An 18,864-nucleotide genomic window follows, 5' to 3' on the forward strand; every position below is an offset into this window, starting at 1 on the left:
CCTTCCTTCCTTCCTTCCTTCCTTCCTTCCTTTCTTCCTCTCTCCCTCCCTCCCTCTCTCTCTCTCTTTCTTGCTTTCCTTTCTTTCTTTTCTTTCTTTCTTTCTTCTGAGAAAGGGCCTCACTCTCTCACCGAGGCTGGAGTGCACTGGCATTATCTCTCACCACACTGCAATCTTTGCTTTCCAGGATCAAGTGATTCTCCTGCCTCAGCCTCCTGAGTAGTTGAGATTACAGGCATGTGCCACCATGCCTGGCTACTTTTTGTATTTTTTAGTAGAGATGGGGTTTCACCATATTGACCGGGCTGGTCTCAAACTCCTGACCTCAACTGATCTACCCACCTTGGCCTCCCAAAGTGTTGGGATTACAGGCGTGAGCCACCACACCCGGCCAGTGTTACCAGATTTAGTGTATAAATAGATAGCAATTTAGGGTCACCTAAATATATACATACAAACAAATGTATGTATCTATAATATACATATATATGATATATATTATATATGTCATATAGATAGCCATTGTTTATCCATTCATCTGCTGATGGAGACTTGGGTAGTTTCTAGTTTTTGGCTACCTGGAATAATGCTGCTATGAACATTTGCATACGAATATCTATTTGTGTGTCTGTTTTCAAGTCTCTGGGGTATATATCTATCGGTGGAATTTTAACCACACTGTGCAATAGTATGTGTATGGGTGTGGGGGTGTGGGTATCTGTGTGTGTGTGTGTTTGAGAGTGTGTAGAGAAATGATAGCATAATACCTGAACCAAAACAGAAGAAGCTGAATTATATACCAAGGAGAGGTTAGTTCACTAAACAAAATTGAGTAAGAAATGATCCTTTCCCTCCCAACACTCGCAGTGGAGTAGTTGATGGGAGGCATGCAGCCAATTACAATAGAGGATCTATAACACAGGTGTGGCATAATAAAATAATAAGTATTTGGTCTTCATCCCTGGTTCTTGGAACACAGCTCCCGAAATACCTGGAATCTCCAGAGTGATAGGAGTGTCTTTCGTATGCCAGCGAGATGACTGGTAGCTGGGGGCCCTTAGATAGCTTCGGCATGGCTCTCTGCATGCCAGAAAGACCAAGCAAGGATTGCAGGGTTGGAACTTTTAGCCATGCCTGCCTACCTCCAGTCATAAGAGTTTGAGTTCAATTGTCAAGGAACGATGATTTAATCAATTATGGCTACGTAATAAAGCCTCCATCATAACCCTTAAATGATGGGGTTAGGGAGGGACGATGAACACCTTGAGGTGCTGGGAGGGTAGCAGGCCCTGAGAGGGACTAGGTGGTCTGCAGTACCTACACCCCCTCCAGCCTTGCCCTGTAACAATCTTTGTATTTGGCTGTTCTTGAGTTGTACCCTATATAATAAACCAGAAATTGTAGAGTACCTTCTTGAGTTCTGTGAATCATTTTAGCAAAGCATCAGGGCCTGAAAGAGTGGTGGATTGTGGAAATCCCCCTGCAACTTCGTAGCCAAGTAGGAGAGAAGTGTGGGTAACCTGGGGACCCAATGTTTGCATCTGCCGTCTTAAATGAGGGCAGTTTTGTGGGCTGAAACCTTAAACCTGTGGAGTCTGATGCAAACTCAGGGTGGTTAATGTCGGAACTGAAACTGTAGGACTGGAAATGTAGGACACACAATTGGTGTCTCGAGGGTTAGAGAATTGGTTGATATAAGAAAAAAAATCACACATTTGGTGTCAGAAGTATAGTGAATAAAAATAAAGAGGCCTACAAAGAAAACTCCAGAGGGCAGAGTAACCACCCTCGCGGTAAGCACAGGTGAGGACACGTGTAAGCTGGATCATCACTGCCAAAGATGACATGACGGGAGCAGGGGAAAGAAGCACAATGGGCAGAGGAAGCAACGTGGGTCTGGTTGGGGAAACTGGGAAGTTCAGTGGAGCTGAGGTATAGACTCTAGGAGGAACAAGGGCATAGAAAGAAGACTGCAGAGCAGGCTTGAGCTCAATTGCAAAGGTTAGATTGTGTGCTGGAAAGTTTGGGATTAATCTGCAGACTATAAGAAACCACTGGAGGTGTGGAAGCCAATAAATCACTCAATCCGAGAAAACTGGAGCAGAGCAAGGATGGATTACTAGCAGGGAGGGACAGATGGCAAGCAGGCTGGTTAGGTGGCTAATCTGGGCAAGTCAACAATAAAGCCTAGTAGTGGGAAATCAAGAGAGGACGCAGCGTAGGGTAACAATCTGGAGATAAAATTAATAGACTCAAGAAATTCATTAGATGGGAAGTCAAGGAAGATGCTGAGATTTCTGGTCAAGGTTTCCACCTGGGCAACAAAGTGGGTTCTTAAACTATTAATGAAGACAGAGATTCAGGAAGAGGGGGAAGAAGCAGGAAGAGCTCCATTTAATTTTGCCTTGGAGATGTCTAATGGACAGCTAAAAATACACATCTGTGAGAATTCAGAGGAATGTGAATTCTAGGTACTGTATAGTTGAGACTACTTGATTTCTAGCTCGTTTTCACATAAATATGAAATATTTGTACAATTGTTTTGTAATGCAAATGTATAGAAAATTGTTCAAAGAAAATTGAAAAAAGAAGAAACCATAAAGCCATTATCATGTAATTCTAGGATATAAATATCTTAAGGCAAGTATCTCTTACAATTTGTCTTTAGCTTACACTGTTACCAGCCTGAAGGAATGCAACTATATAACCAAAAACAACAGTAACTTGGCTTTTCTGAATTAAAAGGAAAATTTCATTTATCACTGTAAAAGTTTTGCCAAAGCACAATATTAAAAATAAGGTACTAATTAAATATCTGTTTATGCTACTTACTTCAATATAAACCAAACCACCCATCTTGTATTTTTACAATGACATAATTAAGACATATTTTAAAGCTTTCTATGTTAAATGATCTACTGGTTATTCTGGGAAATTTGCATACTTTACTAAGTGACCTAGCTACAAAAAGACCAAGAAAGTATTTCTAAAACATGAGGTATGATTTCGAGAACCAAGACTGCTGGTGAATCAAATCAAATCTGAAGCAAAAGTAGAAGTATTCTGGTTCCCCGGATGAAACTTGAATGAAATAATTTGGGCCTACTGGGAGGACAACTTTTTAATGGAAATACGTATTTAAGTTCTATGAATTTTTTTCTGGGGTAATACTTTCATTATTTCCTCTTTGTAGTATTACCAAGATGTTCATGTTTTATAACCAATCATGTTACACAACCTTTATCTTTTTTTTCCCCCTAAAGCATTTCCAGTCTCACCCCTAAAGAGAAACCTTCTGTGGACCAGGAAAAGCTGCCTAGGAACATTCTCTCCTAACCAGAAACACAAGTTAGCCCTGTTTGACTGTCAACTCACCATCACCAGGAAACTCACACCCATACTTCAAATAAGTGCTTTAAATGATTGCAGTCTGCCCAGGTGAGCTCCTCAGCTGTGCAGACAATGGTCCTATCAAACATACAAAGCCAACCTCCCAGGAGGTTCAAGATTCAGCTAAAGCCCATGTTTGAAAAAAGAGCCTGATGTGGAGCTTGCTTATGGTCTAGTAAGCTTTCTTCTAACATTTTTTAAAACTGCAGGGATTTTCTTTAGGCCTTTTGTGGTTGCTTTATTATGTGATGATCTTAAATGTGGCACTACATTTTTGAGGAAAAAACAAAACCAACAGCAAGCCTGCTTTATGAGATGGTCATTATACCCATTTTACAGATAAGAAAACCAAGGCAAAGAGTGCTTAAGTCACAACTTAGTTTGAAACCAGAGCCAGACCCTGTGCTTGAACCAAAACACCTGCTGTCTCAGCTCTCAGCAGGGGGCTGATCTTGCCCACCTGTTACTACTGGCCAGCCCTCAACGAAGACATCCAGCAAGAAGAGTAGCAGCTGGAACTGAAAAGAAAGAGCTCATTCTCCAAGAAGATTAATGTTGAATGGTCTCAGCAAATAAATTACAGAAATCAACAGAGTGCAGACGTTCACAGTAAGATCCACGCCACGACAAGATGTGAAGACAACAGACAGGTCCGCAACCATATTAGGTTCAGCCTCCAAGAAAGATAATCAGGAGAATCACAGCCAGCAATGTGCTCTGGTCCTGGCTGACACAGTGTGATCAAATACTGGTTTACGGGTGCCCTGTGAAGCCCTCTGGGGGTTATTCATTTTGGCCCTCCTATTCTCGCTCCCCTTTTTGCCTCATGAATCCCACTCATCCTTCATGTATCAGATTAAATTTCATCTCTTCCAGGAAGCTGTCCCTGACCCTACTGGGATAGGCTAAGCTCTCTGGTTCTATGACTTCATAAACCCCCATACTTTTTCTTCAGTGTACCTGCTATGATGGCAATTAATTCTTTTATAATTTTTGTTTACTTTTGTCTCTCTTAGCAAGGTCTAGAAGATGGGGCCATGTCTGTTGTGTTCACTACTATATATATATACACACACACACACACATATATATAGTGTGTGTATATATATAGTGTGTGTACATACATATAGTGTGTATGTATATATAGTATGTGTATACACAAACACACACACACACACACACACCCCAGACCTGGCCACAGTACCTGGAATATAGGAGACAGTCAAATATTTGATAAGTGAATATATAAACAAATGAAATTTATTGTTTTAAATAGAAAATGATAAAGGTGAAACATGTAAAAGAATTTTGTTCTATTATTTTACTAAGAGAGTAATACCCACAAATTGGGTCAGTCTCTGTCTTGCTTTTAAAGTGGTCAGTCTCTACCTTGCTTTTATCACTGGTAAGTCAACATATATTTAATTGACCACAAGTTGGTTTCCCAGAACTGCAGTAGGTACAGGAAGGGCCACCTATGAAGACACAAACTCCCAGCACAAGTCTTTACACTTCTTCAATTAGGATTACTAACGTGAGACCAAGTCCAATCTGAGTTTCTTCAACGCCAGCTGCATTTTCTGAAAAACCTGCCAGACCAGCCCCTCCCCTATCCAATTCAGGAGGATGCCAGGGAGGCTAAGCAGCTCAGCACTCAGCGTTCTAGCTCTGGAAACACAGGAAAAAAGGAGCTCTGGTTATAATCAATGCCGCTGTCCTGTGCCCTCCTCAGAATGGCATCCTTACAAGGTACTTTTTCTTCATTAATATCCATCTGCCTAAAGCAAACTGAAATCATTCCTGGACGTCTCCCTCACTTAAATGAGCTGTCAATCTAAATGGCTGCATTATCCTACCAGAGAAGTTCATATTCACTAAGGCTGGAGACTTGTAACATACCAGGCAGGTTTCACATGTCTAAGTTGCTGTTATATAATAAAATATCTTCACTAAACAAAGAAATATTCCAGATAAGTGGCAGCAAAGTATGTGCTGCTGGAAATACTTTCCTAATACAGAACGTTCTGTACTCTACCAAAATGAATTTATATCTGCTGCCAGTAAGTGAGATTTGGGGCTTCTTTATTTGGAATTTTTTTGGTGGTCACATTGACACTGAAGGTCGACGTCAGTTTCTTTTGACATACTGGATCAGAGAGAGTAAAAGCATGGCAAGCGCACCGCCATTAACCCATGGCAGGCATCAGTAACTGTCTGGCACTCTGCCTACATGCAGAGTTTACACTCCAGGCAGCCATTAACAACACATCAAAATCAATGCTGAAGAAGACGAAGCTCATCAACGAATCCTTCACCAGAGACTAACAGTGATAGGAAATGTGTTGATTTGACAAAAGTATAGGACAGTTGCTTCTCAATCAGAAAATATCCTACCTACATCCTGATCTGGTAAAGGTCTCAAGAGATTTCCTTTTCAGCAGACTATATGTCTTCTCACATTCTATTTTAGCCTTTTCTTCTGAAATTTTATCTCTGGATTGATAATAAGAGGATAAGAAATTAAAAGTGGTTTGGGACATGAGGGAAAAAAAAAAAAAAGCTCTAAACAAAAATGCTCTGGTAGTTCTCGTTCCCATTCTTATAGCTACTGTTTGATCCTTAAAATCTCTAGGATAATTTTTGTTAAACAATTCTTGTCATCCTGTTAAACCTTAAAGATCAGCCTGGATAAATGGCAGAAGAGACTGAGGTAAAAGACACAAGCTAAGGGTATTTTCAGGACTTTGAATCAAAGGGTTTTCTTAGCCTTAATACCACACAACACAGAGCCTGCTTAGGTTTAAATCTAGCTCTGCACAGACACCTTCAGTTCAAGGCACCTGGCAAATCCCAAAGAAGGAGAAGGAGAGTGGAGTGGGAGCCCGGGGAGGGAGAGGCAGAGAGACTACAAAACCAAGTGTCCCTCAACTCTTCCGTATCAGTTAAGGCTCCGACGTACTTAGTCCTTCCTCTTACTGATAATGTATTTGCTAGAAGGAATATATACAAGACCATAAAAATATAGGAAAACAGTATAAAAAAAAAAGACCTTGCAATTCTAATACTATTAAGACTTGAGTTTTTGCCTAAAAATGACCATTTATTTATCATTTGAACTTGCTTCACAGAAATAAAGTGGAGAAAAAGGAACTTGTTCCCATGGTAACCTGCAGACTTGATTCTTTTGTTTCTGTGCTACTCAAATGCATTCACCCATATTTTAATTTCTCCCAGAAATGAGGATAACACTCCTCAGATATAGGGATAATGAATGACAGAAAACATATGCCAGCACTCTTACCACAACATCCTTAGAAGAGAAAAGAGTCTGTGAATGCTTGGGCCTGAGATGCTCTGGGTTATTATGGAGAGCTTTTCAATTTATAATTACATTTTTCATGTGGATATAACCATTAATTTCCATCTAATGAAAACTGCCCCCTAATTTTATATATGACCATGGAGACACAGACAAGTATGCCTGTTCACCCTGGGATCTCCAGTGCCTAACAAAGAGTAAACACTCAATAGATACACTGAATGAATCAATACTAGGTCCCTATTATTCTTCCTTGCCCCACTATTAAAGTGCATTCTTCCAAGGAGAACAATGAGAAAAAAATACAAAGCAAGTATCTACCAGGATGATTTAGTAACCACATTAAACTATCACTTCTGATGGGGGTGAGCTCCGCGGGGAGGCCAGCTTTCCCAGCTGTCAGAATCAGGTTGGCAAATATCACGTGTGGAAGTTTACACTCCGTACACAGCATCCTCCATGCAGGGTTTGCATCTGCAAGAACAGTTTTGCTAATCCATTGCCTGGCAAAAATTCTTGAAAATTCAAATCCTAGGAAAGGTTTGACTTCTAAGGAACATTTGCTTTCAGGATACGATTGCTATAAAACCAATTATGTGACCTTTCCATTTTAGCTGCCCAGAAGGGTATTGCTGTTTAACCCTCACTCACAGAAACTCGAACAGAAGTGGCTAGGCATGCTTGCTCTCTTCAACTCTGCCTTGTTTGCCTTGTTTTGTTTCCCACTTAAACAGCCTCATTGAGTACACGTATTTTATTGTAAGTTTCCTTGAGCCTTTTATGGATGCAGTTGGGGTATAAATAATAAATTATAAACAAACTGGGAGAATGTGGATTCTTAGTTGCTGCTTGGAAACTGCACGAAGAATGAATTTACAGAATATTGGAATGAAGTCAAGTAAAATGAAAAAGCTTTTGCATGCCAAAGTCCCCTTTCCTATTGTGGACTGGTCATTCTGGGATAAAAATCAGTACAGGAAAGAACACATTTCTCTTTGGGCACTATTTCCAGTTCCTTTTCAGGGAGCGCCCATGATACTTCGCATTCAAATTCAGCCAATGGTAAAAATAACATTTAAAGTGGGCCCCAAATCCTTGAATCTCAGGTTTTCTTTATTAAATATGCCCCCCGAAAGCTGTCTTCCTAAAAAAAAGAAATGCTTTCTATAGCTTCCATCAGTTTCATTAAAACAAAACAAAACAAACAAACAAACCAAAAAATGGAACCAGAGTACAGGATTATGAAAAACCCCAGAGGTCAGTTTCTTAAGCCACAGTATCCTAAGGAAAATGATGCTTGTCTACATGAGGGAAATAGAATTTCACTTCCTTTCTGATATTTTCCAATCCTGCTCCAGCTCATATGAAGCAGCTGATTCCAGCTTACCCCTTTCACACAACCCTCCCCTTCAACTTTAATCAAAGGCTTTAAAATACTTTCTTTTTAAATATTATTAGCATGGATTAGCAAAGCATCAGAAGAATAAGATGTATGGGGTAAACAAGTCCTTGCCCTGATTTTAAGTAGATTTGGAAATGATAAATTTCCATTATTCATTTATGAAAACAAAACAAACAACTCAGCGGAGAAGACAGGGCCAACAGTCCTGCTATAGACAGTGATCAGCCCAAGAAAGACCACTGGCAACCAAGAGAAAAAGGAAGCATGCCAGGAAGAAAAGGTCTTGTAAATCAAAGGTAGTGAGAATAAAAGAATGAAAAGAGGGAAAGTATGCTTATTAGGTTTCCAAATCACCTCCTCAAAACCAAAGACCAGACTTTCCACCTTCTCTTTTTCCCAAACTTTATGCTTTCCTTTTCCTTCGATATTGGTGAGATGGGATCTGTTACCTCATGAGTAAACTCTATAATAATATCTATAAGTGAATACACTTCCAGACAAAGTCCATTTCACAGATTGCCACACTGTACATACTGTAGCACTAGCTAGGCTAATAATGTACCATGCACATCACCTCTTTGGGAAATGTCAGCAGGGTACTGGTTACAAGTGAAAACTCTGGAGCCAAACCACGTGGGTTCAAATCCCAGCTCCCTCTTTTATTAGCCATATACCCGTAGGCAATTTTACATCCCCACATCATGCCTTTATTTCCTTATTTGCAAAATGGGAATATAATGGTATGATCTCATTAGGTTCTCACGCTGACTGAGCTAAAACATGTTAAGTGCCTAGAACATGATCTGGCACATGGTACATGCTCATTAACATTAATCGTCATTTAAAGTGCAATAAAATGCCTTTCCCTCTTATATGAATTCATAGAATTCACATGTCTTTTAAATAAAGCCAGCAGGCTTCTTCATTTTCTAGTTCATGCAGTTCAAGGACAGCAAGCCTCATTCCTATCCTGTATTTCCATTAAGTCTGGGTGGGCAGGTGTAACATAATCCTGTCATATACCAGATCTGCTCAGAATCACAGGTAAACACTTTCTTATCAACTTTTTAAAAATTTAGTAGGTACTTATCAATGACAAAATTAGAGGAGGATGCAGCACAGAACTTTTTAAGTCCTTTGTGTTGGTACCTCCCCAGTGAGTTACATGTGGGAGAGAAATGAACCAAGGAAAACTAACAGTTCTCAGCAACTGAGAAGTGGTGGAACATTTCTTTACATGCAAATACTGTCCTTGGCCTTAGTGTAATCATTGTGAGGAGAAGTCATGTCACAATTAAGAAGCCCTGAGCAAGGCACAGACATACTTGGCAAAAACACAAAGGGCGTCATGTTTATTTTTAGAGCCCCCTGTGGCAGGCTAAGTTATGGCCATGTACACGTCTATTACTTATGTCCATCATCTCAAAAATGTCCATGTCCTGTGAGTATGTTATCTAACATGGTAAAAGTGATTTTACAGACGTGATTAATGAGACTGAAATGGGAAAATCATCCTGGATTATCCAGGTGGGCTTAAAGTAATCATAGAGGTCCTTATAAGAGGGGAGCAGGAGGATAAGAGTCAGAAGAGAAGTAGAAATCAGAGAGAAGATGGTAAGCAGTAGGTTTCGAAGACAGAAAAATTCATAAGCCAAGATACAAAAGTGACTTCTAGAAGCTGGAAAAGGCAAGAAAACGGATTCTCCCCTTAGAGCCTCCAGAGGAAACAGCCTAGTGACACCGTGACTTTAACCCAGTGAAATTGATTTCAGACTTCCCACCTTCAGAATTGCAAAAGAATAAATTTGTGTTGTTTTAAACCACTAAGTTTGTGGTAATTTGTTACAGCAGCAATAGAAAACTAATACATCCTCTTAATCTGTTTTAAAAACTCTCTTCTAACCTCTTGTTCCATTCCCAGTAACCAACATCCAGTATCTGCATATGGGTCCCTTGTTACTCCTAGGCCCTACCATATAGCTTCATCCATCCCAGAAAGCTGATGGTTCCAGACCCAATTCCCTTCCCTACCCATTCTTTCAGTGACTACTTAGTGAATGCCTATTATATGCCAGGCTCTATTCTAGACTTATAAAATACACAGCCCAAGACAATTGCAACAAAAGTCTCTGTCTTCACGGCACTCACCATCTAGTTCTCAGAGAGGCTAGCCCTCTCTGTTCAATTCCCTCAGGGACCTGCTGCAGGACTGCATAAACAATTGCGGAGCAGCAATGGTGGAAAAAGGAGCCAAACTACTTTCCTTTCCAGTAGATTCTCTGAAAGATACTCTAAAAAGCAAGAAAGCTTCTCATCAGGCAATCGGCAGGAAGGAGGAAGGCAGGAGAAAAGGGAGGAGAGAGGTGAGAGAGTAGTTTGAACAAAGACAGAATACTCAGATTATGCCCAGGCAATGTGTTGGTGAACTTCACGGTTTGCTAATGGTGTCAGAGCAATCACAAGCTCTCCGAAGTTACATGCCAAGTTTGTTGTGTCAGTACAATTATACATGCATATATATATATATATATTTTGTTTTGTTTTGTTTTGTTTTGTTTTTTGAGGAAGCAAGAAACATATGGCTATTGGAAGATTTTCAAAGTGGTCCATAACAAAAAGAAGTTTAATAATCACTGACTTGTATAATGAAACATCTACAAAAGAACTTGGAAATTACTATTAAATGAAATTATAAACATAGTCTGGGCCTAGACTGTGCAGAACTTGAAATGCCCTGTTAGGGAGTTTCAATTCGTTTCGAAGTAACAAGAGAACCACTAGGGTTTCTGGTATTTTAGGAAAGTAACCCTGGAGGGAGCAGGATGAAGGGCAGGATGCAGGGCTGGAAAAGACTGAACTGAGGTGCAAAGGTGGTAAAGAGGCCAGCTGCAAGTCTACACATATCATCCACTTAAGAAGAGGCTGGCAGTTCCTCAAAATGTTAAACATAGTTTCCATATGACCCTTCAATTCCACTCCTAAGTATATACCGGGGGGGAAATAAAAATCTAAAGCACAAAAACTTGAACACAAATGTTCATAGCAGCATAATTTAAAATAAAAAATAGAACCCAATATCCACTAATTACTGAGTAGATAAATAAAACGTGACACATCCATACAATAACGTATTATTCAGCAATGAAAAGTACTTACTTACACATTACAATATGGATAAACCTTGAAAAACCTTATGCTAGATAAAAGAAAGCAGTCATAAAAGACCACATTTATATATTCTATTAATATGAAATATCCAGAACAGTCAAATCCATAGAAACAGAAAGTAGATTGGTGGCAGCCTAGAGCAGGGGAAGTGTGGTGGGAAATGGCGAGTGCTAATGGGTAGGGCATTTCTTTTGGAGGTGATGAAATCGTGAAACTGTGGTGATGGTTGCATGATCTGTGACTATACTAAAAATCACTAAATTATACAATTTAAATGGGTTATTTGTATGGCATATGAATTGTGATCTCAATAAAGCTTGTTTGTTTGTTTGTTTATTTTGAGATGGTGTCTCGCTCTGTCGACCAGGCTGGAGTGCAATGGCATGGTCTTGGCTCACCGCAACCTCCACCTCCCGGGTTCAAGTAATTCTCTTGCCTCAGCCTCCTGAGTAGCTGGGATTACGATTACAGGTGCCTGCCACCATGCTAGGCTAATTTTTGTATTTTCAGTAGAGATGGGGTTTCACCATGTTGGCCAGGCTGGTCTCGAACTCCTCACCTCGTGATCTGCCTGCCTTGGCCTCCCGAAGTGCTGGGATTATTACAGGTGTGAGCCACCACCACGCCTGGCCAATAAAGTCCTTTTAATAGGAAGTGCAGCAGCTAGAGAAATGGATGGAAGGCCGGGGCTTGTATCAGCTAGTTCTGTTCACATACAGAGTGCTCTCTTTTCCTGCTTCCCCAGATAGCGGATTTTGTATGTGTTTCATCCCTTTTCAAGTGAATCTTACAAAAAGTCCCAAGACTTCCACAATAACAGAGAGCTGTTCTGCTTGTAGTAGGGTCAGGAGGCCCAGGGCCCAGTTATTTGGCTTCCCTGACACCCAAATTGGCAGACCCTAAAGTGCCTTCAGGGAATTCCAGGCCTTATGGAATGCAATCGAAACCACTCTATAGATCCAAATGGCTGAGAGATGTGGAATGTTAAGCATCTTTGTAAGGTCAGTGAGAGGGAATTTAGCCAAAATGCCCCCCACCCCAGTCACACCAGGGAATTAGAGACAGTTATGTCCACACTAAAGCCAGTCCTGCACAGTCTTTAACACATCCCAACTGTTATCCTTCTGCTTAATCACCATGCAAGATACCCTGGCAAGAGGAAATAATGGTTTCACTTATAGGAAGCTAAGGAAAGTTTGCTTCTATACCCTCTTCGAAGGCTTTTGGAGAGGTCCAATGCATGTCAATTTAGTTCACAAGGGTCAAATGTTTCATATCCCAAAATCTTACCTGGCATTTGACCATAACCAAGGTGCTGGCAGCCCCTAACTTTAATAACAGTAAATTTAGAATTATAAAATATGTTATTTCTTTAGGGAAATTTCTATAGCATGTGTATTCTTAAATCTATGCTTCCTGCTGCCAGTCATAATTTGTAAACCATAAACACTCACATTTCACCAATGTTCTGTTTCATACATGCACCCCTTACTTGTCTTATTTCTCTACCTGGGCTCTGAAACACACATATTCTGCAATGGACTTTTTATGGTATTTACTCTTCTCCCTTTTATTCTTGCATCAGTCCCCTTTTAGAGAAACGACCAAGCCAGACACAGAGGTGTATGGCTATAATTTTAGCTACTCAGGAGGCTGAAGTGAGAGGATTGTTTGAGCCCAGGAGTTCGAGACTAGCCTGGGCAATACAGGAAAACCTCATCTCACACAAAAAAATATATATATATATTTAAAAAAAGTAAAAGGAATCTACCAAAATCTGCTTCTAAAAATGTCTCTGGTCTCATTACCCTTTTTCTCTGAAACATCAGACCCGGCTTTTCAAACCGAATTTCTAACTACTGGCTTCTAACCATACAACACCCTCTATGTAAAGCACACAGAGCCACCTCTTCTTAGTTCTTTCCAACCACCTCTCAGCCACCCTATGCCTTTCAGCCAGCCTAAATGCCTGGACCCACCTACATCCTGTGAGGTAGCGTCACTGCGAAATCTTCTTTCATCGCTTGCGAAGGATGTTGACACTGATAACCAGGACTATGTCACTCACCAGGACCCAGAGCAGTTGACTGGTAAGTAATCATTATGCCTTCTGGGAGTCTGTCATTTTCTAACGTTACATCTTTTTTTTCAATTGCCTCTTCATAGTTACAGTGGAAACTACCAAAAAAAGTTCATCTTAACTTTGGTCCATATACATATACCCTTGCATTTTGTCACTTCCCTACCCAAGACTGGCTCCCAAACATTCTCTCCATCCTCACTTTCTGCCACAAAAGCAGAGCTGGCTCCCAGCCAGGTGCAGGAATGTGAAAAATACTAAAGAAACTGCCTATTTGTCATTTACTCAGGGGAAGGCTGCACTGTGATCCTTTCACAGGGTGATAGTCTCCAGTTTAAAAGGGATGGAGAAAGATACACCTGCAGAACAGAAGGTAGGCACCACTGAATAGCTAGACTGTGGGATCCAGGCCTTGCCAGGGTAACATGACTGTTTGAGTTGTCAGCAGCTACTCTGGTTTCTATAAAATGTCAGAGCCCCAAAATGAGTTGGCACCTGGGCTAATAACAAAGCCAGCACAGAATGATTACCTGTTATTATATGCAATAGCTAAACTATACCCTGCATCATGCTTTACAGTTCCCAAGTGGGTTTATACATCTTTCCATTAAACATTAGTACCATTTCCAAGTGCTTTCCTTAGAACTTATTACAGCTATGCAAAATAAATACCATCTGGCTTCTTTGTAAAACAAAACAAAACATACAGTGCCAATACTTTCCTTTGAAGGGGGAACTAAAACACCCTCCCCTTCAGTTATTGAGAATTGTTCCCTGGGAAGTGGTCTTTGCAACAAAAATCATTGGTAGCCTCTAGTTTGTAAATGAGTATTTCTCAGGAGATACATACCAGAGGCAATTAGCTTCATGAGAAAGTAAGTGTGATTTATCTTTACTAAATTATCTATAGGAATGTTAAAAGGACTCAAGATTTTTGAAAATACAATTTTAAAGGTTTTTCTTTTACAAATCTCCAGGGTTAGGTACATTAATTCCTTGCACTTTTTTAACACTAGCTTGAAGTTTAACAGTAGAAAAAGAAGAGGAAAGTATTTCATTTCCTTGGAAAGTTAATGAACATATGAAAAGGTAAAAAGAGTTACCAGGATGCCTGCCCTCCCTCTCCAACAGTAGAAATAGCCTACAATATGCAGCTTCCACACTGAGTTCCATGTGCAGCCCAAGTCAGGCTTCAACATTTTGATTTAGGACTAGGTACAGGTGTAGGAACAGAGGTCAAAGATCTAACCATTATGGTTTATAGAACCTTTAATACAAGATGAATGGGATGCCATCACATTTTCTTAGACTTTCAAAATCTGAATTTTACCCTCTAGTCTTATGACACAGAATGGTAAATTCAATTTTTTTTTAAAACATAGAGGCTAAAAGCATTATATATAGGAGATCCACTCATAGTAAATCATGACTTGCATGCTGAGGGCACTTACACTATGTCAAGGACAGTTAGAGATTGAACATAAAAATAGTCTCCTTCATCATTTTTCTTTGCAATGCTTATAAAAAGTATATTTATCTATATATTGTCTAATTTTAAGCATTTTCTCATTTTCTTTGCCAAGCCAACTCAAATTTCTTATTTTTTAATTCAGAAAAAAAGAGTGTGTATATATATGTAAATATTCCTCATTCTTTTAAAGAAAGGCTACTTTGTTTTTATTTCTGTATTAATACAATAAAAAAGAAATCTACCTGATCCTTTAAGTGCTCTAATATAAAAAATCTGACAAAGGCATATTATTTAACTGATTGCCCAATTAATTTTAACAGGAATGAAAATGAAGGAAAGATCAGCATGCTTTATCACTGAAAGTTATATAATTGTATTTCCTCAATGCCTCAAATTACATAATATTAGTATTTGTTAATATAATTAAGATATATTTTCCCTTCTTCCCTCCAACCCCTGCTGAATCTGTAGAGAGGCTCTCTGAGGAACTTCAAGACTGCCACCTGATGCACAGGCACAAGCCCCAGTCATTGTATCAAGCCAACACAGAGTGCTTCAGAGCTCTCAAATGGATGGCTGATGGATTGAAACTGCCTTACACGTGTATTTTAAAAACCTAAATTAGCTCCAAACATTTAAACATTAAGGAACTGCAACCACACATCTAGATTTCCCACTTTTTCTGAAACATCAGTAGATCTGGCAACACTGAACTCATTCCACCATGGCTGGAACGACTGGCGCTGTACTCATAGCCCAGTTTATGGTGATCCCACTACCCAGACCCATCTCACACCCATCCTACTTTATTCAGCTACATGGCCTGGCTGCCAGGGCAGGTATTTGAACTTGTCTCCCTGTAGAGAGAGCTCTGAAGTCAGATCTTGTCTGAATTCTGGCCTCTATTTAGTATCTGAGTACTTACTTACTTGGATACAACTTATTTAATCTCTGTTTCTCATCTGCTAAAAAAGATAATACTATATCCTTCATAGGTTGGGGCAAGGATTAAATAACATAAAGTACTAAAAGAACTTACCACAGTACTCAGCACACTGGGCTGAATAAATGATGGTAGATACTATTATCATCTTCAAATGACAAGGCATTTAATACTTGAGAAGATGCTAATTTTCATCCAAGCCAAAAAGGTTTCTGAAATCACTCATTTCAACCCTCCAAATTTACGTTTTATTTAGAAACAAATTGAGCTTTTAGGGACTCATCAAACTTCTGCTCTTGTTTGTCAGGAACCTGCAGGCCTCCACTCTACATATGCAGAGAAAAGAATAAGCAAAACTCTGCAACGTCTGGTTTTCATTTAGTTGCTAAGACAAGCAATAGATTGCAAAAATAGTTTTATGCATGTATCAATCTGTTCCCTACCCCTGAAAAGTTTCTCATATTAACATAAAGAGGGAAGAGAACGCCAGCTTTCATTAACCTGTAAAACATTAAGCATTAAAGAATGAATTAATTGCTGCAATTAGCAGCAAACGTTGACAAATGTATGGTTGTAAAATGTTTATCTTTCATTATAAAGGCTTCGGAGTTTGCAAATTGCAATAATTGATATCTCTGTAAGAACTGTAATTAATTGAGAACTTTTACAGTTCAAATACAGAAGGAGTAAAGGGAAGAAAAATTACATTCAATCATCTCTTCATAATTTTAATGCAATCTTGGTACATTAAAATTGGCAGAAAATCTTACCAACTTATATTCATAATCTGAGACAGATGAAACTATAACAGAAGCGAAATCCAATTACTTATACTATATTGGCAAAAGTCCAAGGCAGTAACATAATGAATTTTTAGGTGGATGGCTGCAGATGGGGTGGGGAGGTGGCAGGAGTGGAGGGTAATGCAAAGAAGAATCCATGGAAACCTTGCTAATAAATTTCCTTGAAATGGCATAATTAAGAGTATGAGAAGGTATTAATAGTATTTGACTGAATATACTATACTCTGACAATAAAGCAAACGTTGCTGTAAAACCTTAACCATTTCTCAAATGTTGATTTTGGCTACGACACATGTGAAAATTGGTACTCATGATCCTTAATAAGCATTTTACTTCAAAGTCAACAATTGTACAGCACAGCCTGTCCCTTCTATAATGACAACTTTAAGTTACAAAATGGGGGCATTATTTATGCAATTTATGTTTATAAAGCTAATTATTTTTATAAACCAAATCACTATAAATGATCCAAAAAAACCCCTTGGATATTTATTTTGTAAGAAGAAACATACTGGGGATGAACACGTTCCCCTTAGAATGAATGTATCTGTTCTATATGGCTGGCTCTTCCTTTTTTTTTTGTTTTAGACAGAGTCTTCCTCTGTTGCCCAGGCTAGCGTGCAGTCGTGTGATCTCAGCTCACTGCAACCTCTACCTCCTGGGTGCAACCGATTCTCATGTCTCGATCTACAGAGTAGCTGGAACTACAGGCGCACACCACCACGCCCGGCTAATTTTTGTATTTTTAGTAGAGATGGGGTTTGCCATGTTGGCCAGGCTGGTCTTGAACCACTGGACTCAAGCTATCCACCCACCTTGTCCTCCCAAAGTGCTAGGATTACAGGTGTGCATCATGGTGCCTGGCCATGGCTGGCTCTTCCTAGACTGGCCTACGAAGAGATACAAAGCCTGTGCTTTCCACACACAACCTGTGCTTTCTACATTCTGAAAACAAACCAGAGCAGAAGACTCATCCACTTTCCACAGTTACTGTGAAACTTCAACAGCATCTACTGCCATTTAGAGTGAAGTGCTCGACCTCCTCTTCGCTTTTCACTTCTTTGGAAGTGACGCTGATTACTCTGATAATCTTCTGGAAGGCACAGAGGCATGCTACGACTCCAGGATTCCAAAAGGGTATTCTTTTTACATTGATGACACCTCAAATGAGTCCGTTGCACCTGCTTCTTGTGCAGAGCCTTTCCTGTCTACAACTCTGTATCTCACTGACATGGCGCAAAATAGTGATCTTCAAAAGAGCGCGACAAGAGATTGAAACCATTCTTAAGGCATGTGGATTTCTTCCTTTATAAATGTGGAAGAAGAAGAAAAAAACTTACATCTTGCTTGCCTTCTAGAGCACACCATACTCCTGGGTTTCCTTCTACTCCCACTGGCTTCTCCTTCTCGGCATTCTTGGCCAGTCCTCCCCCATCCCGATCTTCTCAATATCTTAGTGTTGGAAGGCCCCAGGGCTTGGTGATCAGCTTTTTCTTCTCTATCTCTAGTCTTTCTCCAGCAATCTCATTCAGCACCATTGCTTGAAATTCCATCTATGTGCTAACCACTCCCAAATATGTCTCCAGTCTTCAAATGGCCCAAATCCAAACCTATTTATCTGCCTATTCAATAGTGCCTTTTATGTCTCATAGCCATCTCAAAAGGCTATGTGGGACAAGGGACAAATAACACTGCAAAACTCAATAGTATTAGAAAAGGTGAAGCCATAGACATAATTAAAAAGATCACTGGTTGCCAGGGGCTTAAAGGGAGGGAAAGAGGGATGAATAGGTAGAACACAGAGGATATTTAGAGCAGTGAAACTATTCTGTATGATACTATAATGGAGAATACATGCTAGTATACATTTACCCATCCCACAGAGTGTAGAACATCAAGAGCAAACCATAATGTAAATTATGCACTTTAGGTAATAGTGATGTGTCAATGTAGCTTCATCAATTACAACAAATGTACCATTCTGGTGTAGGCTGTTGATAGTAGGGTAGAAGCTGTGTCGGGTGGAAGAGCACTATCAGGGGGTACATGAGAACTCTGTACTTTCTGCTCAATTTTCCTATAACCTAAAACTGTTCTAAAATATAAAGTATATTTCCCACAAGTCTTTCCTGGCTACTAGCGAAAGAGCTGACTAGTGGGAAAGATATAATCTCTCTATGCCAGAACCAGATTCTAGACCACTTTCTTTCACTGAGCAAAAACACAAAATAAGGAAACAACACACAATTATGCCATATGTGAATACTCAACCTGTTCCTCTTCCATTT

General features: G+C 39.7%; 1 protein-coding gene across 1 annotated transcript in view; it reads right to left on the reverse strand.

Annotated features, from left to right (window-relative positions):
• The window catches only part of ARHGEF26 (Rho guanine nucleotide exchange factor 26), a 141,193-nt gene that overhangs the window by 72,638 nt on the left and 49,691 nt on the right, over nucleotides 1-18,864 (reverse strand). The window lies entirely within an intron of this gene.

Source organism: Papio anubis, chromosome 2 (assembly GCF_008728515.1).
Source record: "Papio anubis isolate 15944 chromosome 2, Panubis1.0, whole genome shotgun sequence".
Classification (NCBI taxonomy): Eukaryota; Metazoa; Chordata; class Mammalia; order Primates; family Cercopithecidae; genus Papio; species Papio anubis.